This window comes from Miniopterus schreibersii (assembly GCF_964146895.1).
Source record: "Miniopterus schreibersii genome assembly, chromosome: 12".
Classification (NCBI taxonomy): domain Eukaryota; kingdom Metazoa; phylum Chordata; class Mammalia; order Chiroptera; family Miniopteridae; genus Miniopterus; species Miniopterus schreibersii.
In genome coordinates, this window is record NC_138112.1 from 44,097,650 (window position 1) to 44,111,356 (window position 13,707).

General features: G+C 48.3%; 1 protein-coding gene across 6 annotated transcripts in view; it reads left to right on the forward strand.

The window, feature by feature from the left end:
- Window positions 1-4,756: 4,756 nt before the first annotated feature.
- Window positions 4,757-13,707, forward strand: part of BMAL1 (basic helix-loop-helix ARNT like 1) — a gene marked incomplete at its 5' end in the record, with an annotated part of 103,047 nt that continues 94,096 nt past the window's right edge. For 3 of the 6 annotated variants that reach the window (XR_013999982.1, XM_081153224.1, XM_081153225.1), the window contains one exon: window positions 4,757-4,937. The remainder of the gene's footprint in view (window positions 4,938-13,707) is intronic. The other 3 variants (XM_081153222.1, XM_081153223.1, XM_081153226.1) reach the window with 2 other exon arrangements.

The following is a 13,707-nucleotide window of genomic DNA, read 5'->3' on the forward strand; positions in this document are numbered from 1 at the left end:
CACCCCCCCCACTCCGCTCTCTCTTCCTCTGAGCAGCTGAGAGCATTCATGAAGGCCCATGTACAAAAGGGTTGAAGGGCAAAGAGCTACAGAAAAAGAGCATCATAAAGCAGACAGGCAGAGAGAAGACTGCTGCAGAGGCCACAGGACTCAGAGAGAGATGAGAAGGGTTCTGTGGCGAGGGGTGCCTCAGTTCTAGCAGCCCTTTGTGAGGACTTGCTGCGTCTTACTCTAGGGTTCCATGAGACACCTTGTCTCCTCTCAGTGAATCTCCCCCTTTGGGCTTAAGTTAGTTGAAGAGGCTTCTGTTTCTTGCATCCCCTATGTGTGAGACAACACCCTCATCTTTGCATCCTGGATATTCTTCTGTTCCCCCACAGGAAACCCCAGTGAACTGGAGGATTTTATTGTATTTATTTATTTATTTATTTATTTATTTATTTATTTATTTATTATTCCATTGCTTTACAGAGAGGAAGGGGGAGGGAGAGAGACAAAGGGAAGGAGAGAGACATCGATGTGAGAGAGACACAATTGATTGGTTGCCTCCTGCATGGGCCCCGACCAGGGCTGGGGATCGAGCCTGCAACCGAGGTACCTGCCCTTGGCTGAAATTGAACTCGGGACCCTTCAGTCTGCGGGCGGATGCTCTACCCACTGAGCCAAACCCGCTAGGGCACAGTTGGAGAATTTTCAAAAATAATACTCTCACCACCGTTGAACTGATGACTCTTGAATATTCGGGGTGGGGTAAAAGTAGGTTTACAGTTGTTAGTATGGAAAATAATGTAATAATAAATAATACAAGAATAAACTGTGTTTCACGTACTCACAACTGTAAGCCTACTTTTTCACCACCCTGTATGTCTCTGAATTATTAAGTTTCTTTGTTTTCCAGAGGAATTGTCCAAAGGATGAGGCAATTTACTGAAGGAGTTGAGAGCCTGAGCTCTGGGATCAGCCTGCCTAAGTAGCCTGAGACCTCAGGGCCTCTCTGTGCTTCCCGTTCCCCATCTGTAAAACAGGAATAATTGAAGTACCTGCCTTAGAGGGGTTTGTGAGAATTGAATGAGGTAATGCATATAAAGCTCTTAGAACAGCGCTTGGCACGTTGGAAACCTGCAGTAAATATTGTTGTTCTTATTTATAGCAACAATAGTCCTGCTTGGCTTTCAATGAGGACTTTAACAACTTCCTTCCAGAGGGAGCACAACTGCATAACTCCCTGGCCCTGCCACGGGCTTCTCCATTGACTTCAGTTCTGCTGGACTTCAGAGCCTGTGCTCATTCCATTAGACCAGCAGTTCCCAAATTTGACTGCATCTCAGATTCCAACGATATTGAATCAGAATCTTCCAGACTGGGACTTGGGAATCTGTAATTTAAAAAAACTGCTCGGTTAATTCTAATGGGCCTGACCATTGAATCAGAGTTTGGGGATTACTGTGGATTACACTACTTTATCCTCACTGATTTTATCTCTAAAATGGGGCAGTAAAATAACAACATTTCATATCATTTTTAAGCTAATAAATATTGAATCTTTACCGTGTGCCAAGCACTGTGCTAAGGGCTTTCTATTATCTCGTTTAATTCTCATAATAATCCTGTGAAGTAGATACTAGATGATTCCCACATTACATATGAGGTAAACTGAGGTACACAGAGGTTGAATTAGTTGATGAAAGTCATCTCAGCTAGCAAGTGTGGAGAGCAAGCGTGTCAACTGCTGGGGTTAATGTGAAGATTATATTAGATAATGTACTTACAGCACCTAACACAGTGGGTGCTCAATAAACATTTTCTTTTCTCTTCCTTTTATCCATGTGATTCTCTTCATGCCCAGTGAATTTCAGATTGAGGACAATATTATGACCTTTAACAGTGCCCAGAGAACTGAAAATTCAATATTCTGGAAGGCAGACAGTAAAGGGGAATTAGGTACCAGTGGAAGATGGAAGCGTTTGGGATCTCTAATAGAGAGAGACACAAGGGAAACTATAATTATATATGGAAGAACAGGTGCATGTGAACAGAAACAGCAGCGTGACCACTGAGGCCACAGGGTTATTGTGAGCATAGGAAAAAGAGGAAAACTGAGGTATGAAGTTAGAACCACATCATCTCAGGGAGGCAGAGCTCTAAACAGACACCTATTGCAGCCCCACTCCTGCCACAGGGTCATCCAGCAATTACTTGGATACTTTCTGTGGCAAGAAACTTATCAAGGCAAAGAAGGCTCTAGTTATTAGAAAATTCTTCATATTTATTCATTCTAGAGTTTCTACTTACAGGCCCCCTTTACACCCCTTAGGGCCCTGAAGAGTAAGTTCTAATTTCTCTTCTATTTGACAGTTCCTCAAAAATATGAAGAGAGTTTCCTTGTATCCCCGGGGGCAAAACCTTCCGCTTCCTTTAATCTTTCCTCATATGACATCTTTACATCCCCCTCTTTACATTCCAGCCTCTTTACATCCCTCTCTCTGTCTACGTAGGAAATTTTTCTTTGCCAAGCCCTAACTGGAGACAATGTTCCATGTGCATAATGACCAGCACTGGGAAACACCCATCTTAGTTTGCATATCACACTTCTATCAATGCAGCCTAAGACAGCATTCTTTTATTTTGGCAGCCACACTTCACTGAGGACTCAGAGTGAGCTGTCTGTCACCTAAGATCCTTTTTAGCCTTGCTCTTACGTCAACTTTTAAGATACCTCTGCCCCCCCCCCCCAGCTTACCTTTCAGCAGTTGGTTTCTCAAGGCAGGCACCCCCCACATTAATCCCTGTTAGAGTCAGCCTATTACTACGACATTACACTTGGCTTATGCTGTGTAATGGTGTCTCTTCCTCTCCTGGCTTTGTGTCATCTGGAAATGTGATGCAAATCCTCTGGGGTTTCATTCAGAACACTGATCAAAGTCCTGACAGCTGGGCCCTGGAGAGAGCCTATGTCATCCTGATGGCAACTGCTGTGGTATGAAGGTTCTGAAGTCAAATAAATCTGGTTTGAATTATGGCTCTGGCACCTACTGTGTGACCTCGGGCCAGCTGGCTAAATTCTGAGCTTCAGTTTTCTCATCTATAAAATGGGGTTGTGAGGATTAAGGGAGAAGATGCAGGGGAAGCATTTAGCACAGAGTAGATGCTGCACAAATGTGGGTTCTCTCCACCCTTTCTTCTGGCCAACATGGATTCATTAATCATTCATAACCTTTTGGTTATGGTTACTTAACCAGTTATTCGCCCAATTAATTATTCTAGAATCCAGGCCCGTATTTCTTCATCATGGACTACAATATCTTAAAAAGTGCATTGCTAAAATCCCACTTACATAGAGTAGTCTCCTCTTGAAACTGGGGCAGAGACAAAGTAAACAGCAATATGATTCCACTTGCATGTAAACTTAGGAAAAGTAATAAGCTACCAATGAAGCGGGTTGACCTTGAAAACAGTCAGCACTCAGGCCACAGGCACTATTGGGCAACCATGCTGTGCCTGGCAATGAGGTGGGGATATGCAAAAGTTGTACAAGGATGAAAACGCAGTGTCTGTGTTCAAGAACAAGGCTAGAATTCTAGAGTCCTAGGGGCTAGTCTGGGCCACAGAACTGAGCGCAGTGATTTAGTTACATTCGTTCCCTCTCCAGTCAACAAGCATTTATGGAGGGAGCTCTCACTCCGCGCCGTCCCACCCCTGTGAGGTGCTAAAAGGGGCGAGGGTGATTATAACAAAAGAGGGGACACCCTCCCGGGACTCAGGGAGTTTAACATCTCAAAGGCCTGGCAGCTCTTTGTGCCCAAGGCCCTCCGCGAAGTGCTTGAAATGCAGAAATAAGAGAAGATTCCGTCCTCTCGGTACCCAAGTTGTATCTTATTATGAAATGTTTCTTTTCTGTAACTATTTGTTTCCTTCTGTCTCCCTCCGGGGGGTTGGGGGGAGACCGAAGTTTGCGGTAGAGACCGCGGCTGCTGGGACGGTGCCCGCCACACAGTAGGTGGTCAGAACCCAGCTGCTGGAAGAAAATTCCACTGGGACCGCTCCGGGTTTCAGCTTTCACTTCTGGGCGAGAATGACAGCTCGGACGGGACGCTTGGAGGTCAGGGTAACGAAAAGAAGGTGAGGCCACTGGGACGGAAAAGCCTTCTAGGCATCCTGAGCGTTCGTCCTCTCGTTTGTATTCTGGCGAACGAGGGCGTTTTCGGCACTCGAGTTCCTAAAACTGATTTCCTAGATGGAGCTGGAAGAAGGGGAGCGAGGACATGCTTTTAGTCAGGGTGCCCAAATGAAACGGGAAGGAGGCGAGGTGAGAGGTGAGCCAGACGCAAGCCGCGGACCCAGGGAAGAGGGACGTCCCGGGCGACGCGACGGAGCTCGGAGCCTGCACCCGCGGTGGTCCGCGCGAGCCACGGACCGAGGGGAGAGCGGGAGGGCAGGGGCGAGGAAGCCCAGGGAGAGCGCGCAGATTGGCCCTGCGCTCGGGGCGTGCGCTTCTGTGTGCCAAGCGATTGGTGGCGGGAAAGTAGCAGGTAAACCAGCCCCCGCCGCCTCGCCATTGGCCAGCCGCCTCTCCAGCAGCCACACAACTGGCCAGCAGAGCGCCGAGCCGCGCGCGGATTGGTCGGGGGTGACGGCCGAGTCCGGCTCCCTTCGCGCGCTCGGATTGGCTGGCGGGAAGAGGCAGGTATCCGGGCTCCGCGTCTCCTCCATTGGTGGGCGGGGAAGGGGGGGTTGGGCACAGTGATTGGTGGGCGGGGGGCCGGGCCTGGGCCGGCGGGGAGCGGATTGGTCGGAAAGTAGGTTAGTGGTGCGACATTTAGGGAAGGCAGAAAGTAGGTCAGGGACGGAGGTGCCTGTTTACCCGCGCCGGACTCACCGCCGCCGCCGCCGCGGGACTGGAGTGGGGGCGCGGGCGCGGGCGCTCCCGGCGAGCCACGGTGAGTGTCGGGCTGCCTGCGGCCGGCGGCACGGCCCCGAGCACCCCGCCGGGGGCCGTTAGCACCTTGGCAGGCGCGGCGACCCCACCGCCGACCGGGTCGCTGCCCGGCCGCCAGGGAACCTTGCCCGACGTGCCCGCTGCCGGCCTTAAAGGGCCCGTGCCCACTCCCTGCCCCCACCCGGGCCGTGGGGAGGCTGCGCCCCTTAAAGGCGCCGCGTCCGTCCGCCCTCAACATCCCTCGCAGGGGCTGGCGCTGCTGGGTAGGGAGGGCAGAGGGTGCCGCCGGCGTCCCTCAGGGGACGGGGGAAGTACCTATCTCCCCTCCGCGGGCATCGCTACCTGACGCGGGGAGGGAGCAGCCAGCTGCTCCTTAAAGGGACAGCTCCGCCTTTTGGGAGCGATGACCGGCTGAGGGCGAGTCCTAGAATGTATCCCCGGGAGCTGCGGGGACCCTGGAGGGGACTATCCTTGACAGCTGCACCCCCAAGGGCGTAGGGCGAGCGGTGCCGCTTCTGCCCTCCCTCCTCCTCTCCTTCACTTCCCTTTCGGGAGCCTGCAGGGCTGGGTGGGGGCGGGGAGGGCGTCTCCGTCGGGCTCAGGCGGCCCGAGCCTGCCCGCCCCTTCGGCCCTATCGCGGGGGCTGGCGCCGCACCCGGGAATCCCCGGCCCGCGGCGGGGCCGACCCTCGCCTGCGAACTTTCGTCCGGCCTGAGCCGTCTGCGTTCCGGGCAGCCCGGGAGGAGCCCCCGTGGGTATGGGAGCAGGTGCCCCACGGCGCGGGGGTGGCCGGCGCCCAGGTGTGGGCCCCGCGGGTCCCGGAGCCCGGAGCGCCGCGGCGGGCGCAGCGAGGCTGGCTCCAGCGCCGGGTTTGACGGATGTCAGGGAAGAAAAAGGTTCCCGCTCCCGATCGCCGGGCGTTGACAGCCAAGAGAGCTTTCGTTTGCTCCGAGGAAGAAGTGCAAGAATAGAAATTAATGCCGACCTCGTGGGGCACGAGTCAACCCCCCTGAGGGGTCTCGAGAGCCGGCTTCGGGGCAAAAGCAGGTGCCGGGGGGCAGGCGCCGGGGAAGGAAGGGCTGCACCCGCCTTTGGCATCTGTTGTCAAGTTTATCCTGGCCAGCGGTGGGGGGACCGGGCTGACACCCCTCACACCACATTCCTTGTCCCCTTTCCCTCCTTTAAGGGCTAGGCTCCTTCCCGGGCATTTAGCGTTGTTTTGGCATTTTGGCACTTGTGATCTCTTCTCTCTGCTTAATATAGTTACTCCTCAGCAAGGAATTATTAGCCAAGTTTTATCACCCACTTTCCAGAAATAAGACTCGATATTTATGAAGAAGCATTTCTTGACTGTATTTCCAGGGTCTTCTTTAAAAAAAAAAAAAAAATCTATAAAAACTGCTGATTGGATGCATCTAATTTCCCCAACACTTGTCATTTGCCCTTTGACATCTGCTACTGGTTCCCCGTTTCATCTATTTTTATATGACAACTATTATTTTAATTCTTCTGATCCCATTGATATCAGGATCTGTCAATTTGGATTGGTGGAGTTTTTAATGTGGTATTTGAATCATGAGCTTAAAATAATCATTGCTGCTCCTGAGCAGTTTTGAATAATCTCATGCTCTCCGTGCTTGCAAGAAAAAAAAGAAATCACTGTTGTTAAATTTGATTTTCATGTCAATGAAATTCCAAAACTATTTTTTAAAACAAAATTGAATATTTCAATCCATGCACTGTTACGGAGTTCAGTTTATTGATAAGTCTTTAAATCATTTTGTTGAACATATTTAGAAGGCTTTAAAATTTCCTGGGCATTTGAAATTGTCTATATGACCTTGAAGCTGGATCTGAGAGGCATTTTGGTTTAGATTATAAATGTAGCCAGTGAGTAATGAAAATAATAATAAGTTAAAACCATAGTTAAATATGTACATTATTCCAACCCATACAATTTAAAATGAGGGAGAGAGAAAGGAACAGGTGTGGTGGAAGAGCACTAGCCTGAGAGTTAAAACATCCTGGTTCCAGCCCAGATGTGGACTCTCATGACTATGCCACTTGGGGCAAGTTGCTGAACCTTTCTGTGTTCTAGTTGCCTCAGATGGAAAGGCAGTTGAACTAGGTGATCTCAAAGGTTCCTCCTGCTATGAAGTTCTATGCGTTTCTAAATATTTAATACATTTGAATTCAAGTTGGTATTTTACCTGCTGGAGCCTTTGGAATATCTGAGCTGAAGTCCTGTTTTCGTAGAAACTTAAAACAGATGGTGTTTTAAAGAATCCATTTCAAATGATTTATAAAATGATGACTTCTTAGGAGTTTGTCTGCTATCTGCAAAAGAGGTTTGCCTACCACAGGGAGGAAAAGAAAGTGTCTGTACTTTCAGATTTATCCCTCCACACCAACAATCTCTACCAAATTTATATGTTAAATGATGGACAAGCACTGTAGAAAGACTTGGCTATGTTAACAAAACGCTGTAAGAATATGTAAAAACTAAATATTTCATTTCTTTTTGTCCTTCTATGAGCTTACTTTTACTTGTGGGTCCATCAATCAAACTTTCACTGAGGTGGAAGAAAGTCAGTATTAAAGAAACATTGCCCCTTACAACGTAATAATTACAGGCAGTGGTTTTAGTTAGTGTCATGGTAAACACTTGCAGGGAAGTAAAAAGATCCTTTGTATTCATGGGTTATGTATATGCATATAAATTCATTGGTTAATCTCTTCCCGCCCCATGCTTCAAGGGGAGGAGGCTGGAGTGAAGGGGGGGGTCAATGCGGGGAGGGGTGGAGAGGAAAGAGACATCTGTAATACTTTCAACAATAAAGATAAATTTTTAAAAACTCCTTTGTAGACCTTAAAGTTTAGTTAGGAGCCCAGAAACACAGGCACGTTGCCCTTCTCTATAGTCCTTTCTCTCCTCATTGCCACTTTATCACAGTACCCAGACTTGCTCTAGACCCCACCCTCGCTTTTCTCCCCCCTCTCTATCACTCTCCCCCCTCCTGCTCTGACTTAAGCCCCTTCAGTATCTCTTCCTTACTGCCCATAATGTCCTGTCCCGTCCCGCGCCCCGCCCCCCCATCTCCTTCTCTCCTCCTAGTTCAGAAAGAACAAGTAGAGCTCTCCTCTGTTCCCTCTTCTTGGACCCTCACTTTGGGTGGGAGCCTGGAGCCTGGTAGCAGGACCTAGGACTTGGGTACAAGCTGTGTGGCCTTGGACAAGTGCTTGACTCCTCTGATTGCAGACTCCTTTTCTGTGGTGTAATGATGGTGCCTGCCTCATAGAATCTGTATCAGGATCAAGGGAGCAAGGGAGATGATGCACGTAAAATGCCTGGCTCGCAGGAAGCCCTCCTGCAGTGCCTGCTGCCACTCCCAGTCTTCTCACCGGAATATCGCAAGTATTCTGTGATATTCAGCCTCCTCACCAACCCCAGAAAAACCTTTGTCTTGATTTAGGAGGGGACGGATGGAAGGGGAAGAAACAGATCTGTTACAGGCCTGCTTTCACTTGTCTGCACTTGGTCCCCGCTTCTGTATGTCCCTGTTCTCCCTGCTCAGCAGCCTCTCACAGGGCTGTGAACATTCACCTCCTCCACTCTGTCATCTGCTCCATCCTTAGCTCCTGCCCTCTGGCTTCTCTCTCTACCATCCTCCTCTATATTTCTTCTCAAAGATCTCTAAAAACTTTAAATCTTGAATTCCAGGGGCCCGTTCTTTGTCCAGAATGATTGTTCTTAGCCTCTTTGCAGCTTTTGCCCTGCCTGTCTTTCCCTCCTTGAAATCCCTTCCTTCCTCCGCCTTTGGGCCATGGTGCTTTCTTTGGTTCTCTCCCTACATACGCTACAGGTAGGCGTGTGTCCTGGTCTCCACTCTTTACATCATCCCCTTGTCCAGAGTCCCATCTTTAGTCCTGATCTGTCTCTCCTGCTTCAGCTGCCATCAGGTTCACTGTATACACTAGCAGCCTGCAGCCAGCATTTGTGGCCTTGGAGTTACAGATTGCAAACTGCTCGAGGGCACTGCCACCCCCCCCCACACACACACACCCTAGTGCTGAACCCTTTCACCCCCAAGCTGTCCTGAGAGGCACTTTGGTTGGCTGGTTAAGAGCACAGACTTTGGAGCCAGATTTCATATCCTATTTCTTACTAGGTTTATGACTTGTGGTGAAGTTGCCTTGTTCTCTATGTCTTGCTGTCCTCATCTGTAAGACTGGGATCACTATAGTCCCTGTCTCAACTGAGTTGCAGTGTGGGCTAAATGTGTTAAAACATTAAAAATCAGTGAATCGCCTGAGCTGGTTTGGCTCAGTGCTTAGGGCGTCGGTCCACGGACTGAGAGGTCCCAGGTTTGATCCTGGCCAAGGGCACATAGCTTGGTTGTAGGCTCGATCCCCCGCCACTGGTCGGGGCACATGCTGGAGGCAACCAGTCGATGTCTCTCTCTCATCTCTCTCTCTCTCTCCCTTCCATTCTCTCTGAAAAGCCATGGAAAAAATATCCTCAGGTGAGGATTAAAAAAATATATATGTGAAGCTATTCATGGCACATAGTAAGCACTCAGTGAATGGTAGCTGTCTGCATTGCTGTTCCTTCTTGCCCTTCCATATCCAACCCTCCTATCTACCAGGCTTTGCTGTGTGCACAGGACTGTCCAGTCAAACTGAGGAACTGTCCATTCCCTGGACCAGCTCTTGGCCCATCCCATGTCCCAACCTTCTCATGTCCAAATCCTACTACTCTGTAAGACCCAGCTAAGATACTTGGTCCTCCAGGAGCTATTGCTTCATTTTGCTTTTCTTCCTCCCCATGCCTGGCAGCAGTGAGCTCCAGCCCTGGATCTTCCCAATTCGCTAGGTACTGCTGCATTCCATGTTGTGTTGGGCTATCTCTGGAAGTATCTCACCAGCTTGCTCAGGGCAAGCACTTTGGGGGGAGTCCATCTTGGTTTCCCCAAATGACAGGCACAGGGAGCCTTTAGGAGATGCTTGTACAATTCCAACTAACTGTCTGGAGGAGGTGGTGGGATGGGATAGGCACTCAGGGACTAAGCAGGCAGAGGGAAGGGGGATATGCCCATGGAGAGGTGGGGCATGAGATAAGGAATGCAATGGGCACGAGTGGTCATGGTGACAAGTAAATAGCCTACCTCGAAAGAAGGTTTGAGTTGGGGACTTAACCTCTGGGAAGATGGAATTGGATAAGCTTTAGTCGTCTTTGTTTCAGGGGAATGTTGAGTGCTCACATTTGATGGCAAATGATTTTTATGTTAGTACATGCTGTTCTTTTAAGTAGTATAAATTCTTGTTTATCCAGCCTGGTTAAAGAAGGGGTTGGATGGTCTGTCTAATTTAATATTCTGGTTAATACTCTACCCACTGGATTTTGTACATATACGGAGTAAAACATTTACATGTTTTTAAAAGGCAAGAGAAATCTTATAGAGCTAACTGCCTCTAGCTGCCAACCACTAGTTTGAAATGTGTGACCCAGGCAAATTAGTTAGCTTCTTTGAGTCTGATTTACCTCATCTGCAAAACAGGAATAATAATGATGATGGTAATAGCAGCTAACATTTGAGCACTCTCTGTGTTAGTCATCTTATGTTTATTAACTTGCATAACAGCCCCATGAAGTAGGTGTGATGATTGTCCTCACTTACCCACAAGTGAGGTGGTTTTGTAAACTGCTCAAGGTCACTCAGCTGCTGTGGGGCGGGGCAGGATTTGTAGTGGGGACTCCAGAGCCTGCTCTCTAACTGCTGTAGCAGATGTCTCCTGGGAGGAACCGTTGGATTAGATCCTGTACCTGAGGCGCCCAGCACCATGCCGGGAGCTACTAGGCCCGCAATAATTGGTGACCAAACTTACTGACAAATGTGTGCACACCTTCTTTTAAAAAAGCAGGCCTGAGATCCTTGGCAGCAGGACGCGAGGGGCGTGTGCTTGACTATTACCCTGGTGGCAGTGACAAGGGCTTGTGAGCATTAGGCTCACATCCTGTTGTGCATTCCTGCCTCTCTTGCTTAGTCCTGCCGCTCTGCAGCCCTGCGCTCACACTGGCCGCGCCTGGCCCAGCCCCTTCCCAGGCACTTTCTTGTATGAGATGAACCTCTGAACGGAACTCTGACCCCCCGCTGGCCCTCGTAGCTGTCCGCAGAGCTTCTCAGTCTCTCACCTTCCGCCTCCTCGCCCCAGCTCCTTACCCTAAAGACAGGTTCGCAGCCTTGGGGGATATGTGTGTGTGTGTATGTATATGTTTAATGTCACTTGTTCCCCAAATACATTTAGATAGTAAGGGAAACATTGTTTTATGTCAAGAACCTGTTACATAAAAATGTGTTATATAATGTTCAAATATATACTGCGTCGGGAACTTACATACCACTATTTTTTAAAAAATAAAAACATGATGAGCACAGGCCATGCTGAACATGATTAATATCGGGTTGGGAGGCGCGGAAGGCATGCTCTGCCTCGCAGCTATTGCTCTGAACCTGTTACCCTCCTCGAGCGCTCCAGGTCTAGGACGTATGGGACGCTGACCTGAATCTGCCAGGGAATCTATTGTGAGATACTCTGGAATGGTCTCTTTATAAGGGGAAAAGTGCCTTGACAGCTCGCTCACTAACACCTCTCTCATGTCTAAGCAGAAGGAAGAAGCTCTTTTTGTCCCTCCTACTTGGACCTCTCAGGTCATGTTCTAACCAGTTCTCTGCTCTACCCTCTGCTTCCTTCAGTTCTTCCTGCTCGATATGGCCAACTTTGCCTTTCAAGAACAGCCCCGTTGCCAGGGTCATGTGGCTGGGCCTGTGCTCCACCCTCCGGGCTCTCCAGCCTGACCCTGTTTCTCCTCGCCAGCTCTGTTCCCCACCCCATTCTCAGAAGGAGCAGGGTGCTGAGGTTCGGTTCTGCTGTTCTGCCCTGCCCAGGCTGGGCCACCCTGTGCCATACTCTCCTGCTGTGTGTCTTCGTTCACATCGCTTTGTTGACCTGAGAGGCTCTCTTCTTTACCTTAGTCTGCCTTGAGTCTCACTTTTTTGGAAGCCTCTTCTCATGACATTTGTTCCTTTTGTTCTCTCTCTCCTTTTGATTGCCAGCCATTCATTCAGAAGCACTGGTACTTCATATTTAGCAGATTATCATATTGTATCTAATCAGGATGGCCAGTTCTCTCATTTTTAAATTGTTTCATGAATAATTATCTTGTCCTCACTTCCCACTCTCCAACTCTACTCGTTTACTCATTCAGTGAAGTCTACTGGATGCCTACCATGTGCTTAGCACTGAACATACAGCAGTGAACAAAACAGAGCTCCAGTTAAACATGTCAACTCCCTGCAGTGCCAGATGCTAGGAGAGCGACCAAGTAGAGTAAACAGTGGTGATGGTGAGTGGTAGGCAGGAGGTTGCTTCTGCAGGGTGTTCAGGGAGGCCTCTCTGCAGAGGTACATTTGAGCTCAGCTGCAGGAAGATCTGGGGGAAAGTATCGCAGGAAGAGGCAACAACATATGCAAAGGCCCTGGGGTTGGAGGCGCTTGATGGTTTCTGAGGAAGTAAAGGGCCGTTGACTGGATTATGAGTTCCTTGTGTACAGATGTTTTATTCCCCCCTGTAACCCTTAGCCCAGTACTGGAAAGGCCCTGTAAATACATGCATACAGAATTGGAGCATTTGCCCTTGGTTATATAGCATATAAATCTCAGTTTACTGTACTCTCCTCAGAAGACTTTTACTAAAACATGTTGCATGTAAACAAATTAAGGGTTTGAAGGACTTTCTCATAAATGTACTCTAGCATGTATCACCAACTATTACTGTTTTAATTCTGTTTAGTGTAGAGCTTCAGACCTCAGAATTCTGTTTCACATGCACAGGTTTTGTTCCAAAAGTTCATTTGTAAGGCAGTTGATGGAAATTTAGGATAAATTTTTCTATAGAAAAAAAAATGAACTAAATGGTGGTTTAGTTCCCAGGGAAGTCCACAAAAGCCATTTAGTGCTGACTGTAGCTGAAACCATACTATTTAATACTAAAGCGTTACCAGAACTAATTAAGCCTTCTGAAGCTAGACCCCTCATCTACATAGCATTATAGGTCACTTACTTCCAGCATCAGTGGGACCCATTTCCCTTTGTCACGTCTCCTATTCTTTCAGTCTGTCAGAAAGTTTTATATAAGGGAATTTTACCTTTGGGCCTTTAGGATTTCATGTGTTATAAATGAGACAGTGGTGTGGAGAGTGGGGAAAACTCTGGACTGGGCATTGGGAGAGTCCAGGCTCCAGTCTTGGCCGAGCCAACGACTTACTGAGTTACTTTGAGTAAGTTGCCTTCATTGCACTTTGATTTCTCAGGTCCTTCTTGGCCACAAAAATCTTGTTTTCTCTTTGTGACAGGAAAACATATATATATTTCATTGTTTAAGCCCACCTTCAAATGGCTACTGCAAATTTCTTTTTGTAGGAGTAGGTAGCACACAAAAATGAGGAACTTGAGAAGTTCCAGTGCCTAGCGCTCAACAGTTATGCATTCAGCATGAAGCTTGATTTTGATGTGCTGTCTTTCTTGATATGTTGAAAGAAATTTGATCCTAGAACTTTTGGTCCAGATAAGATTCCTATGTTCTTGACCAACTTATCTGCCATATAATTATGTAAATCATTTTTATTTTTAACTCTTAAGTATAAAAATGGTGACTGGTTTGTTGCTTCTGAAATATACTTATAAGTGCCCTTAGGGAATGGAACGAGTTTG